At 34.1% G+C, this 14962-nt stretch overlaps 1 protein-coding gene across 1 annotated transcript in view; it reads left to right on the top strand.

The window, feature by feature from the left end:
- The first annotated feature begins 423 nt into the window (after nt 1–423).
- The window catches only part of LOC125069950 (SH2 domain-containing protein 4B-like), a 41941-nt gene continuing 27402 nt past the window's right edge, over nt 424–14962 (top strand). The window contains exon 1 of the mRNA XM_047679578.1: nt 424–633. The gene's annotated coding sequence lies outside the window, so the exon portion shown is untranslated. The remainder of the gene's footprint in view (nt 634–14962) is intronic.

Raw genomic sequence — 14962 nt, forward strand, 5'->3', positions numbered from 1 at the left:
AAAGAAAAAAAATAAAATATTAAATTCCAAATAGTTAAAAGCTAGTAAGAATTATTGTGCCAATTTTAAAATTGACAGGATGTAGGTACATATTTACTTAAAATTCAATTTTTATTTTTGACACGGCTTCAAAACAGTATCGATATATCATTTTATTACATTTGCTAATTCATAGGTAAAATTGTAGCGTTATCTTGGTTTTGAGAGAATATTTGCGCATAATTTTCAAATACCGAATGAGACGTTGAACCATGTTTAATTGAAATTAAGTTTTCATAACATGACGATTTCATGACTACTAATAATATTTTACGTTCAAATTTTATATTAAACTTTTTAAGACAAAGACTGCATGTGTTGAGAATGGTTCGGGAGATACGCGTCGCATTCTCCGATTTCTGAACGCGTCAGCGGCAGACGGCAGTTAGTGGAGAGCGCGCAGCCGCGACAGACGCGTTGTGCGCGCTTTGATAAATTTCGAATTTCACACAAATATTTTTTCTTTTAACAATTAAAAAAGAAAATAGGTTTCACATTACAAACACTCGTATAATTTGTGGTAGTGTTGTGATTTCGTGTATCGGAGCTTTGGGGAAAGTTTGGAAAGACATTTTCTCCAGAGGCCAAAGTATTGTAAGTGAAAATTTTAAATTACTTAATCAATTTCTGTTACCTGAATAATTTTTCTGTATTAAAATATTTGTAAATCAATCAAGTACGTATGTGTTATGATATTTTCTTTAAATAAATTATTTTAAAATTGTATACTATTCGTAATTAAAATTTTCTTCGACAAATCTAGAATAAACAAAAAATAAATAAATAGCCCAGGTCTCTGTTAAATTAAAATTTGTTGCTTTGTCTTGGTAATTAAAAATAGTTATATTTTAAATACATAAAAATTAAAAGTATCCGCCTTAAATTGAATTTAACGACCTCTTCGCGCGTTTATATAAAGTACTACCCGCATCATTTTTAAAACAACAAACAAACAAATATATCACCATTATATAAATACAAAACAAACAATAATCAATTATCACATAACGCAATGCAATGTTTACTTAATTCAGGGGAAGCACAATAATGTTTTTTTTTTTTTTTATAATAATCGTTTATAATAAATCGTTAAGCCAATCAATAAATTTTATTTAATTAATCATATTTAGTAAACGTCATAATTGAGTAAATAAACATTATTATTTTAAGTATTCTAACTTGATTGTTTGCAATATTTTAGGTTACAACCTATTATTAGTTGCTACTTAAATATTAAGGCATCTTAGACTTACAATAATTCTGATGTGATTAAGTAAGTAATACGTTAATTAAAAAATGCTTCTAATTAATAATTTTATGAATGTAATAAGTTTACAATCGTTAAGTTCGTTACTTAATATTTACTTTTATTATTCCGTTTCACAATCACGAGCAGGCCTTGGACCGGCAAAAGATTTGTGGTCTAATTTTTTTTTTTGTTCGATACTTAGATAATATTTTCTAATTGTACTGCCATTAATCTTTATTATTATATATCGTTACTTTTTAAATGTTGGGTAGGATAAATTGGACTTATACTATTAAACCTTAGCCTTATAATTTGTTATAAATAAAGTCAACGATTTGAATTTGGTACTTGATACTTGAAACATGACTCATAGAAGTCAGTAAGTAACGGTTACAAAGAGTTCTATTGTGAGTAATGAGGAATTTATGGTTTAAGCTTTAACTGTGTGTTTAGGTGTGAATGTGAATTATACCATTACTATTATGAAGATAGCGATAACGAACATGTAGTTTAACTGGTTTTTGATTCAAAGCAAAAGGCGGCCTTACTTATAAACGTTTTTTAGCGGATGTTTAGTTAAACAATGATTTCACTCTTTTTGACATAATTGTTTCGACATTCGAGGGAAGAAGACACAAGATTGTTTACGTTTTATTTTACATTTACCCTTCTAATAATATTTTAAATATAGAATTTTTATATTTACCAAATTCCAAAACATCTTAGGAAAGGAAGTCTTCGTCCTAAATTGAAACATAAAATTATTTTTCTCTTGGAAATCGATAGTATTGTATAACACAATCTCATTTTAGTAATAATATTATAATTGATCGTATTTTTATGGTGGTCGCGATTGATTACAAAGTTTGGCTGCCATACGGGTAATTTTATATTCATTGAAAAGCAATAAACATAAATTTTTATATTGCTTATGTTGTATAATGAAACGAATACAATAACTACATTAACTGTCCGTCACCTTGGCATTATCAAACTAAAAGCGTGATGTAACGATCGATCTGTATCGAGATGTAAACGGATATTGAAGGTATGACGATTAGATACGTTTTATGGCGAATCAGATTGCATAGTAAGTTAATAGGTGTCAGGTGGTAATAATAGGTCATAATCGAAAGCTACGGGTCAAACGAGGGTAATTGTAGACGTGCCATTGTATTTTGTTTAATAGGATTGTGGGTTTTTAATGAATACAAGTGAAAATTTGAGGAGTTTGTTTTTAGGTTGAACCTATTTGGAACTACCAGGCGGATAAAGAACAATCATTTGTCTTTTGAAATACCCAGTTCTCGACACGCGAGCAGGGCAGGAACGTTCAAAACATGCATGAAACCGCGTGAAACAGATCGTTTCCTATACACGACTATATTCATATATATTTAATACAATATATGTTTAAAAAAACATCAGATAAACAAATAAGGCATATTACATAATACATGATTATTATTGTATTAAACGATAATAAAGTTTAGAGCTCTTGTTTTCATAATTATTGATATTTACGCAGGATATATAAAATTAATTAAATTTATAGCCTTTGATATAATTTAATTTATAAATAGTGACTACATGTCGTTTCATTTTGGCTGATCTACATTCCGCAGTTTGACATGTATCATCTAACACGTACTTTTGTACGTGTTAGAGCCCACTCAAATGAAGTGTATTTTGATTTTAGTAGCATAATAATAAATAATCAAAATTCCACCTACGTCTTACCATATCAGTGTAAATATAAAAATAGAAGTACAACAAAATTCAGAGTACGCATTCTTATCGAAGGGATACACTGATTAGATACTTGTGTTTGTTATAACACTTAATTTGGTACAATTATGTGCACTTAGCGATAAGAGATAAATTTGCTTTCCAAATTTCAAGAACAAATTTTAGGTTAGAGCTGTTTGATAAGGCGGACGGACATATTTATCGCCTTGACAAAGTTAGATGTATATTGGCGTGTGTCAGTTGATATTCAAATTAATAGAATCTGATAAAACTCGACCGAGACACATGTACCAAAAATTCTGCCACGATAATATTAGAATACAGTTTTCAATTGCACCATATGTGCACCATTAATGAACAATTGACAAAGCTCAACTAGCCATAAGTCATACAAGTCACACGTCGTACTATTTATGTTTATCCATAACGCACAATGTTTACAAATACACTTCGGTTTTGAAGATAAAGCCCCATAACAAATAAAATTCTTTAAAAAAAAAAGAGAGATAACCTTATCATTTGTACTATTTTTTACATATATACAAAATAAATACTTTTATTTATAATTATAATACACTTTTTTTTTTCATTTCTGTACTTACGTTATTTTCTCTTGGGCCGTGTAACATGACACGGGTAGTACTGACAGCAACGATGTTCGACACCATTTACGAAGGTCATATTTATTAGCCTACAGTTTGCGCTCGACTTTCAATTTTCAACAAAACATTCCTTTGTTCTGGGTTCAAGGCTAAATCCTTGTTGGTTATTATTGACTATAATATTCCTTTTTTTCAATATCCTTAGATAACAATTTTTAAATTAACGTTATTTTTATTTATTATGAACGCATAATTGCTTTGAAATTAGAATACTTGAAAATATAGATTATAAATATTTTTGTACGATTTAGAAGGTGCAGTAAAGTTTTATAATATAATCAGTTCTTATAAAGTGGGCGATGTTTTTTTTAATATAAAAATCATGTCGATTAATGCACATCGTAAACCGATAAGCAAATCTAGGTTTATAAAAGATTACGGATACCTACTATTTTTATTAATGTGATTTATGACGTTAAGAATGTTTAATAAAGTTGAAAATATTAAAATATTGGATTAAAGAAATGCATTGTTATCTGTTATTGTTGTAATCGACATATGTCATATGATTGATTATATCAAAATAAAAAGTAAAAACAACTTTGTTTATAATATTTGCGTCAATTTATATTTGTCTTTATTATATATGACAGTGTGTCTATGAGATATCGATAACTTACCCCTATAAATCAATCTGGCAGCTTGTCATTGTCTATGGTAGCATGGTCTGTTTGACGTTTACAGTTGACACTGTTCGAACTTTGAAATTCAAAAACTTGTTCTAATGGACCGAATCAGTTCTTATATCGAATCCCTTTAGTCTTTATTTGTGTTTTAATTTCGAAATAATTAAGATGATTTGGTGGGGATTATACAACAATTGTAATTGAAAAATATTATTGCTCGATCCCCGACCCTATCTACTACGACCCACAAGTTGAACGAACACAATTCGAGACGGGTATGGGGCCAAATATTGAATCATTTGGTTCAATAAAATCGAATATTATAATTTAAGTATCTTATCCATTTAAGAACTAGTTCAATTTTTTTTTAATTCGTACGGCGTAGAGTAAAAATAATTGTATCCTTTCCACGTATTGGACCCGATTTTTCGTACTAGTTATTGAATAAAACATGAAATGATGTAGGTTTAAAGCTATTTTAAGAACTACACGAGTTTACAAATGAGGTATATTTGCCAAATACACATCCTGTTTGCAATAAAGTCGATGAATTTAATATTACAATAAAAAGTCTTCTAAAATGTACGTGAATACATCTTTTTGTGATGATTTGTTTTTATAAACGTTTTTCAACAACTGTTAAACTGATTTATTTTATAAAATTATTTATTTCTCGGAATCGTGCTTTACGTTTTCTTCTATATTCAATTATTTTAAAATGATTTTGTAATAATAATAAAAGTTTAAAAGTAGCTAGTTCCTATAAATCATGAGCCACCATGGTCACCTTCGCCTTGACACGTGAACTGTAAACAGTTTCAAATAAACCATTGATTCGCCAACGCAACATTTCTGGGGCAAAGGAACTGACTCATTCATACTTTACACCGGAAGACAGCAAAAATTTATGGCAAGTAGAACATTTGATGACCGTACACTTGTCTACCACGGTTGAAATCTATTTAAAAATCGTTATAATATGTATATTATTATTAAATGAGTTGTCGTGTCTCGGTCACAGACACTTTATCCAAAAATCAAATCTCACGTGCGTTCGCGTGCTTTGTATTACCAATCACATGTTTATGTTAGCACCCGTCACGCCACGCTTTCACGGGAATTGTCTTGCATAACATATCAAGTTAGTATCTCGACCGGGAAGTCGACGTCTTGAATGCCAATGCCCCGCAACTTATTACATCATAATACGTATAATAAACCTATTTATGTATGTATTAGCTTAAGTATAAACTTGTAACAGAAATCGTATTGACAGTTGAAAAAAAAAATAAACAGATTATAGAGAAAATATACAACGTCATGCTAACTGGATTTTATCTTTAGATACATATAATTATTTGTACCTTAATCTATCAATTGGCTGTCAATTATGGGATTTTGAACTCTTTTCTCTGCAAAGAAAAAGAAAAAAAAAATGACGTGTATTCACATTCTAAAGGTACGATACATTGTCTGTTAGATTGCTCGAAGAGAGCTTAATTAGAGTGCTACTGTGAAAGTCACAAGTACAATTTAACCCATTGGCATGACTTTGTAGTAATTCTTAACAAAGTAATGCTTAGGAAAAAAATAAAGTTTTCTTTACTTTAAAGCAAAACACCAAATGGTAACGTTACATATTTTTTTTTTTAAAAATTTAAAACATTAACAACCTGTAGCCTGTAGCCTGGAGAAGGCTTGGAGCATATTTCACCACGCTGTTGCAATGCGGGTTGGTGGATACACATGTGGCAGAATCTTGTTGGAATTAGGCACCTGCAGGTTTCCTCACGATATTTTCCTTCACCGCTGAGAACAAGATGAATTATAAATTCAAATTAGGCACATGAAAATGCAGTGGAGCTTGCCTGCAGGCGTTCTAACCATTGGGCCATTTAGGCTCTTGTACTGAAGCAATTTATCATTTTAGTTGTTAAAATCAGAACATGCATTATATTACCTAATACCAAATCTATTATTGGGGAATAATTGTACATATATTCTATATGATAGGTTTGGAGCACGCAAGTTTTTTTCAACTATTGATACAACATTATACATATATAATCAAAGTATAGACTTAAAATAAAACATATACGCATTAAAAAGAGTCGTCTTGCATAATCTTAACACAAGGGAACGTAACAATTAATTAGTAAATTATTTTTTTTTAATTTAATTTTGTTTCAAAATCTAAATAATATTCAGCGTTGCAATTACGAGCATATTTATGAATCGTAAGTTTACAAGATGAAAATTAAAATCATGATTACATTTCATTAATTAAATTACATGTATTAATTACATACAATTACATTTATATAATAATATTGTTTATATAATATGATTTTCATGCATATAATCAACGAACGCTACGCGCTTTTTATAATTTATAATTAAACATATATATTATAAATATATATCTAGCTTTACGTAATAAGAAGATCAACCAGGAACGTGTTTTCTAACCTAGTTACGTAATACAACTAATTGGCAATTCTGTATTGAAAACTTTCCCCATTCGCGATTTGAAAATCAATTTAAACTATCTTGAATATTGCATAGTAGGGTCTAGCAAGCAACTATGAATTGTCATATATGAATGCCTTATATGAATGTATGTATATTCATGGGTGGTTCGGATTTATGTTTGGTAAAAGTAAAATTCCTTAGACTTTATGCATATTTAATCAGGTATCCTAACTAATTAGTTAAACAAATTTAAGTTTTATCTTGTCCTTTTGAATATCACATCAATGATGGCAGGGTGAAATCAGTGTTGACCTGAACACCCTAGCTAAACAATGTTTGACGTTTGTAAGTAAGACCCTAAGCATTACAGATAATAAATGTCATTTGCAATTGACAGCGACACAGATAAAATCACGGCGTTTACATATACATAATGTGATTGTTTTTATTTCTGCTCCAAATACGCATAACAATGGCCGATACTCTTATCGGTGCGCGCGTCATCAAATGGCAATAATTTAGTGCGAGAAACGCACGAGGCTTTGTTTATGATCACGTTTACAGCAAACTAGTTTATTACTTGAGTTATCGGGGTTGACACCACGTGATACGGTGAGTTATGGTCTCACTATGACCATTTAGAGGTGAGAAGATCTATCTCATATTAAGGTCTTAACGACCTCCAGCAGCGTCTTATAAATTTCATACATTTTTAGGAACACTTTTTGTAACCGGAGATAGTGCTTCTTTACTTTACACTATAAATCGAAGATACAATTATTATTGGCTTAGTTTCATACCACATGTCTCTGGCCATAGTCACTTGGTGGTAAGGTTTTGTGTAAGCTCGAGTGTAAGTACCTACCCGCTCATTATATATTCCGCCACGCACGAGGGACATAACATCTTAGTCGCCAAGGTTGGTGGTGCATTGGCGATGTACGTTATATTAAATATTTTTACAACGCCAATGTCTACGGACGTTGGTGATCACTTTCCATCAGCTGGCCCATTTGCCCATTCACTTTTTTTTTTTTTTTATGGTATAGGGGGCAAACGAGCAGGAGGCTCACCTGATGGAAAGCGACTACCACCGCCCATGGACATCTGCAACACCAGGGGGGTTACAGGTGCGTTGCCGGCCTTTAAGAAATAAGTACGCTCTTTTCTTGAAGGTTCCCAAGTCGTATCGGTTCGGAAAAACCGCCGGCGAAAGCTGGTTCCACAGAGTGGTTGTGCGAGGCAGAAAATGCCTTAAAAATCGCGCTGTTGTGGATTTACGGACATCTAAGTGGTGTGGGTGAAATTTAGAATTTTGTCGAGATGTCCGAAGATGGAATTCAGCTGCCGGGATTAATCCAAACAATTCCTCGGAACACTCCCCGTGGAAAATTCGGTAGAAGATGCAGAGTGATCCAACATCTCTACGCAACGCCAAAGGATCGAGCAGATCAGAAAGGGCTTGATCGTCGATAATTCGAGCTGCTCTACGTTGGATACGGTCAAATGGAAGGAGCTGGTACTGGGGAGCACCCGCCCAGAGGTGAGAGCAGTACTCCATGTGAGGCCGAATTTGCGCCTTGTATAGTCTTAGGCGATGGGCCGACGTGAAATACTGTCTTGCCTTGCTGAGCACACCAAGCTTTTTTGATGCCAATTTGGCTTTGCCTTCCAGTTGACCGCGGAACTGAACGAGGCTCGAAACATCAACGCCAAGTATTCCGATACTAGCTGTGGCGGCTAACGGAATGTTCTCGAATCGTGGAGATACGACGAATGGTGTTTTTTTAGCGGTTAACGCGCAAACTTGCGTCTTTTTGGGGTTGAAATGGACTAGGTTTAGCCGGCCCCAGTTCGAGACTTCGTTTAACGAAGACTCGATTTCAGACACAAGTTTGTTCCGGTTTTCTTCGACGTTTTCCCGAGAAATATTAGCACGGCCGGTGTATGAGGTATCAACGGTAATGTCGTCTGCATAGCAGTGAATGTTCCTGATTTGCAACAAGTCATTGATATGCAGAAGAAACAGAGTGGGTGACAGAACGCAGCCTTGTGGAACACCAGCGTTGACGAATTTTTGGTCGGAGCATGCACCGTCGACAACGACCTTGATGCTCCGATCTGCCAAAAAGCTGGTAATCCAACTGCATAATTTCCCGGGAAGCCCATAGGAAGGAAGCTTCGAAAGAAGCGCTTTGTGCCATACGCGATCGAAGGCCTTCGCTATGTCCAGACTGGCTGCTAATGCCTCCCCCTTGCTCTCAACTGCTTCCGCCCATTTATGAGTAAGGTAAACTAGAAGATCACCGGCTGAGCGACCTCGACGGAAACCGTACTGGCGGTCACTAATCAGCTGGTACTCCTCTAGATACCACAGGAGCTGACATTTTACAATGGACTCCATTACCTTGGAGAACAAGGGGGTGATGGCTATAGGCCTATAATTGGACGGGTCTGAGCGGTTACCCTTTTTGGGAATCGGATGCACTAAAGCAGTCTTCCAGGAGATCGGGACGACGCCTAATGCGTAAGATTGCCGGAAAAGACGCGTTAAGACCGATGCCAACTCGGGAGCACATGTCCGTAGCACGATTGGAGGGATGCCATCGGGTCCATTCGACTTATGAATGTCCAAGGAAAAAAGTGCTTTACGAACTGCACTTTGCCGGAATTTAACCTCCGGCATCGTGGTATCACATCGCGGTATTGTTGGTGGTGAATTTCCTTGGTCATCCAGGGTCGAATTCGACGCGAAGAGAGAGCCTAAAAGATCAGCTTTCTCTTTCGCGGTATGGGCCAATGAATCACCGTCCTTGTGCAGAGATGGAAAAGAAGGCTGACAGAAATTCCCAAGAACAGCTTTAGCGAGAGACCAGAACGCACGTGTTCCTGAAGGGAGACGCACCAGTCTCTCGCCAATTCTGCCAATGTACTCCGTCTTCGCCTTAGCAATCACATTTTTGAAGGACCTAGAGGCAGAGTTATATTCCTTTCTGAATGCGCTGGTCTTTACATCACGAGACGCTGATGCGTTAGCCCAGTCATGGTAACGTTCCCATTTTCGGCGTGAGGCCGTTTTGCAGAAACGACCAAACCAGGGCTGGAACTTGCCACCGATGCGCACCGCAGAAAACGGAATGAATAGTTCCATACCCTGAAGCACCACATCGGCAACAGAGTCACTCTCAAGAAACTGTATAAAGTATATTTTGATGATTTGTATGTATTAAACGATATAGTGCTAAATGATGATGTCGTCCGACCGTTTCGGCGGGATCACGGCAATCTCACGCCAAACCAACCAACTGCGCAGGATAGATTATAATGCACAAGTGTGCGCGCAATCACAGTACTCTCTATTCCGTCACTGACTTAATCTCTTAGGACGGTTAATCCGACACGACCGCAATGAGTTCAGGCGCAGGACCAATGGCGTTAAATGCTATCCGAGGCACGGGGATGTACACACTTTCAACTTTCAGACTCCGGGCTGTTACCTACAATTTATAGACGGAAAAACATAATAACTTTTTATCGGTTTGACCTGGAGTTTAAACTCAGTAACTCGGGATCTGACCTTATATCAAGCCAGTACGCGAATATACATATATTTAAAAAAAAATGAAGCGTGAAGCACGAATGGTCATTAATACGTGACCGAAGTTTTGGTGTCAGAAGCGTTCGATATGTAAAAATATTACTAACTAGCTGTGACCGCGACTTCGTGCGCGTATGCACAAAAAAGCGTGACTATTATTATTTTATATGTAATTCTAAAATAAAAGTAGCATAAGTTACTCCTTAATACATCAGTTATCTGCCAGTCTTGTCAAAATCGGTCCAGCGGTTCCAGAGATTAACCGGAACAAACATACAGGCAGTCAAAAATTAAAAAAAATGTTATTTTGATATAAGTAGGCGTATACATACATATGTATATATGCATAGATAAAAGCGGTTATTTTAATATTACAAACAGACACTCCAATTTTATTATATGTACGTATAGATGAAATCTTTAATTTTCATCATAACCGCACCCAACTCATAAATTATTGAACTAAATAAATTATGTCATGAAATAAATATTAATTTTACGACGACGGGTCAAGTCCCTAATGCCTGTTTATTATTATTGTAGTCAGATAGAGACGTCGAATATACGTCTAGACAGAGTTCTGATAAAATTAATAATATGATATGTCTGAGTTTATGACTCTACTGTATTTGCTTGAACTTTAATATTGTGACTCACGACTATTTTTAAATTAAATTAAAATGACGGTTGATCAGATGGCTAGTTTTTTTTTTCATTATAAAAATACAAATATGGTATACTAGTTGTCGCCCACAGCTTCACTCGAGATGTATCGCGCTCAAGCTTGCTTCATTTAATTCGGTTCAGTGATTTGGTCGTGAAAGAGCAACAGACAGACAGACAGAGTTACTTTCGTCTTAATAATATTAGTATAGCTTCGGGAAATATAGCTTTACACTAGTTAAATATTTATTAATAGAAAGGACATATATTAAACACTAGCTTCTGCCCGTTGCTTCTCCCGCAAGTGAGACGGAGGGAGTCAGGTATTAATATTTTTTTTATGTTGGTTTATAAAGGAGAATATTTATCCATAATCTATAATTAAGCTGCCTCTTTATACAAAAGCAAAAAAAGGTTACCTTACGGTGTCACACTTCACCACCAAACGCGAGATGAATTAAAAAAAAACAAAATTGCACGAAACTCCAGATGTACAATTTCCGGATTGCAGCTCGCGATCTTCGATTAATAACGTATTATATTTACTGGTTATAAAAAAAAAAAAAAACATGTTGTTGTTTTTATTATCGAAGCTTATGGAGATAAATACAGAAACCGTGTTTTGCTGAACTGTAATGATTGATTAATATGTAAACAAATAAATTGTAACGATAGCGTGTTTCGTAGAAGAAATTAGAACATGTCATTATGAGGATTAGGTGTTATCACGACTGTTTATTTCACATTATCTCTAAAAACAATAAGTATTGTGTAGTTTTAATTGTAATCGCGTCTTATGTTTGTTTATCAAAATAGGTTATTACTGTAGCGCAGTGGATTTCTGTCTAAAGCATCTGATAATTACAACAATATTCTCTTGAGTTCACATATTAAATGTATTTTTTTTTATCATATCTATATATAAATACATAAATTTTATTTTATTTACTTGATTCTCCAAGATATTGTTTTCTTACCTTTGGTGCATCTTTATTTTGTTATTGTACATCTTGGGATTCTTGATTCCTTGGCCGGTCTGGTATGGTGGATGGTATTTGACCAGTCTGTTCATTATCGGATTGCAATCCTCCTGTCCTGTACCATGTCCTGACCATGCTGTCGGATGTCCTGGAGTGAGATTATGGATCGCAATTTTCATGTTATAGTTCAGAATATATTATTTTATTAAAAGTGCTTAAATTGATGTACTCGTTACTAAGTCACGTTCGAATAGTTTGAAGGAGACAGAAGAAATATCTTATAGGTATCGAATTGTTGTTGCCAAAAGTAACTTGCCTGTAACTAGCTAACTGCTCCGTTAAGGCCTCTCCGTCTGGCGATACGATTCAGAATCTTATTGCTTAGTGCTTAAGCCCACCGCTACACGCTTAAACCCACTGTCTTCGGTTCAGATACACGTATTCTAACCCCTGAGCGATCTCGATTTGTTATTCTTTATTGCAATACATAAGTTCTTATCTCGAATTTCGTCGTTTCTTACAAAGACCATAATGTGACAGTAATAAGCGAAGTCATTAATGTCTGATGTCTAAACGCTAATCGACCAGCGTGTTCAATCGTTCCAAATGTGTCTATATGACGTCACAAGCTATTAAATAAGTCAAATAACATATCGAATATGGCAGACTATAGACTATCGCCATTGTCCGCCAAAAGTTTTGTTATATTTATTAAAAATATTTAGGTTATATGACGCCATTAGACTTTGAATATGGCGGACAATACATCCAATATGGCGGGTGTTAGCTATAATAGTCTACGAAAGGAGGTGTTACAGTTATTTTAACATTAAATATTAATTTTAAATGCTTTTAAACGTATCTAGTTTTTATATTTAGACGTTCTATTCACAGTGTGGTTTCACTTGAAATTAAAATTAATTGTTAAAACACTTTCGATGTTGTCTGATGAAAGTGAATCCTACGGATGTTACAATCGATGTGAGAACTTTATATGGCATTGTTCTTATTTCGTGAAAAGCTTTTGTTTTTTTTTTTGTTTGGATAATCTTATAAATAATTACGTAATATTAATCATGGAAAATACTTAGTTTCTATTATTTTCTTTTCTAAATATATAGTCTGTTTTGTTTTTTATTTTTGTTTGTGTGTTATTTTACTGCATCAACAGTGTTAAGTGGCTTACGGGCCGCCTAGGTTGAGAGGCTATCTTATTCAACTGCAGATTCATAGGGCCTGGGATTTTTTTTTAATTTATTGACTTTAAAATCGAGAAATTCTGTTAGGATGCTGCATTATTTACATTTCTGTGCAATCCAGTAAAGTCGTTGGTCTGGTGCCTGATCCAATCATTCCGGATTATGCAAGTTAGACAACTCACACCTGTGTGGGAGCAATCACCTGTGCACTATGACATCTCTGCACAACGATCTTATGTGGATTATTGTTTTATTATATTAGAGAAATATGTTTCTATTAATGATTTAATAATTAAATATATTATTTACTATAACGAGTAACTATTATTGCTATGCGTATTCGAACAGTCTGGACAGCGAACCAATTACAGTATATAACAAACTGACTAGACTAAAGGAAATGTCATTCACGTCCGAGATATCAACCAATAATTCAACTGCAATTTAAATGTACGACAACCTTTAGTTGCTCGAACTAAATTAAATTTCTGTAACGATACTACATATTTGATTTTATAATAGCTTTCAATTTAAGCTACAATGTCGTTTAAAAAAAGGAGAATGATAGGTTTTCAATGTTACATTAAACGAATTCCTTTAATATTTGACTTGTTGACTTCCAGGCAGGAGACATAACATACATATATAATTGTATTTAACTAACATGACCGTATTTTTAGATGTTTAAAAAGAGTAACTACTGTTTTTCTTGCCGGTTCTTCTCGGTAGAATCTACATTCCGAACTTGTGGTAGCTTTACTTTAAATAGTTGGTTAAATGACGATTCAAAAGTGCTTATAAAAGCCTACTTGAATAAAGTACATTTTGATTTTGATTAAATAAAAAAGGATTTTTTTTTAATAAATTCGATTAATTTTTAAAATGACTTCATTAATTGGTTATATATATAATATGTGGTTAAATTGCAATAAACTGTAGATCCATAATGTTTAGATGGGTGAAAATACCGCTAACCGTTTTCACTAAACCGCCGTTCGAGGGGAAAGCGAGATCTCGGTGGTGTCAGACATAATTGTCACCTAACTTTCTTGACATGACGCACTTCTTGAGAGTTTTAGGATGATTCGTTATATTCACAACAATATTTTATCCTTTCGATTTCAACTAAAGTAACTGTTTGCTTCGCTTGTTTGACGAACGAATTAGAATCGCATTAGAGTCGTCGTTTTCTGAAAAATAAAACAAAATATATTCAATTAAAGTACATGTAGTTTATAATAGTTGAGCACACTTTGGATGGGTTTTCCCGTGTGTGCTATGGAGACCTCTTTCACTTTCCCATGGACACATTATTCTTTTTAAATTAATGTTGAGGTGAAACTGACAGCGTTTGTTATTGTAACACAATTCCGTTTCGATAACAATGACCACTTTGTATATAAATTTATTTCCTCGCATGGTGGACGTTGAATAGAATTTTTGCTTTTATATAATATTACATATAAGGTATGTTGTTTTTTTTTTACTTACAGGGCAAATGAACAAATTATTATTTATCTTCACTTCACCTTTACTCAAATAGATCGACATTGACAAAAGTGTAAAACATTCCTTATACCTTAGTCTTGCAGCCTAGTACTAATATATAATTATTGTTTAGCATTGTATGTTGAATTTCTCCCGAACAAAGCGATTGTCTCTTTCTGTTATTAGCAGTTCGACATTTGAAAGAAGAAGACAACGCAATATTTAACTATACAACGT

Source organism: Vanessa atalanta, chromosome 16 (assembly GCF_905147765.1).
Source record: "Vanessa atalanta chromosome 16, ilVanAtal1.2, whole genome shotgun sequence".
NCBI lineage: Eukaryota > Metazoa > Arthropoda > Insecta > Lepidoptera > Nymphalidae > Vanessa > Vanessa atalanta.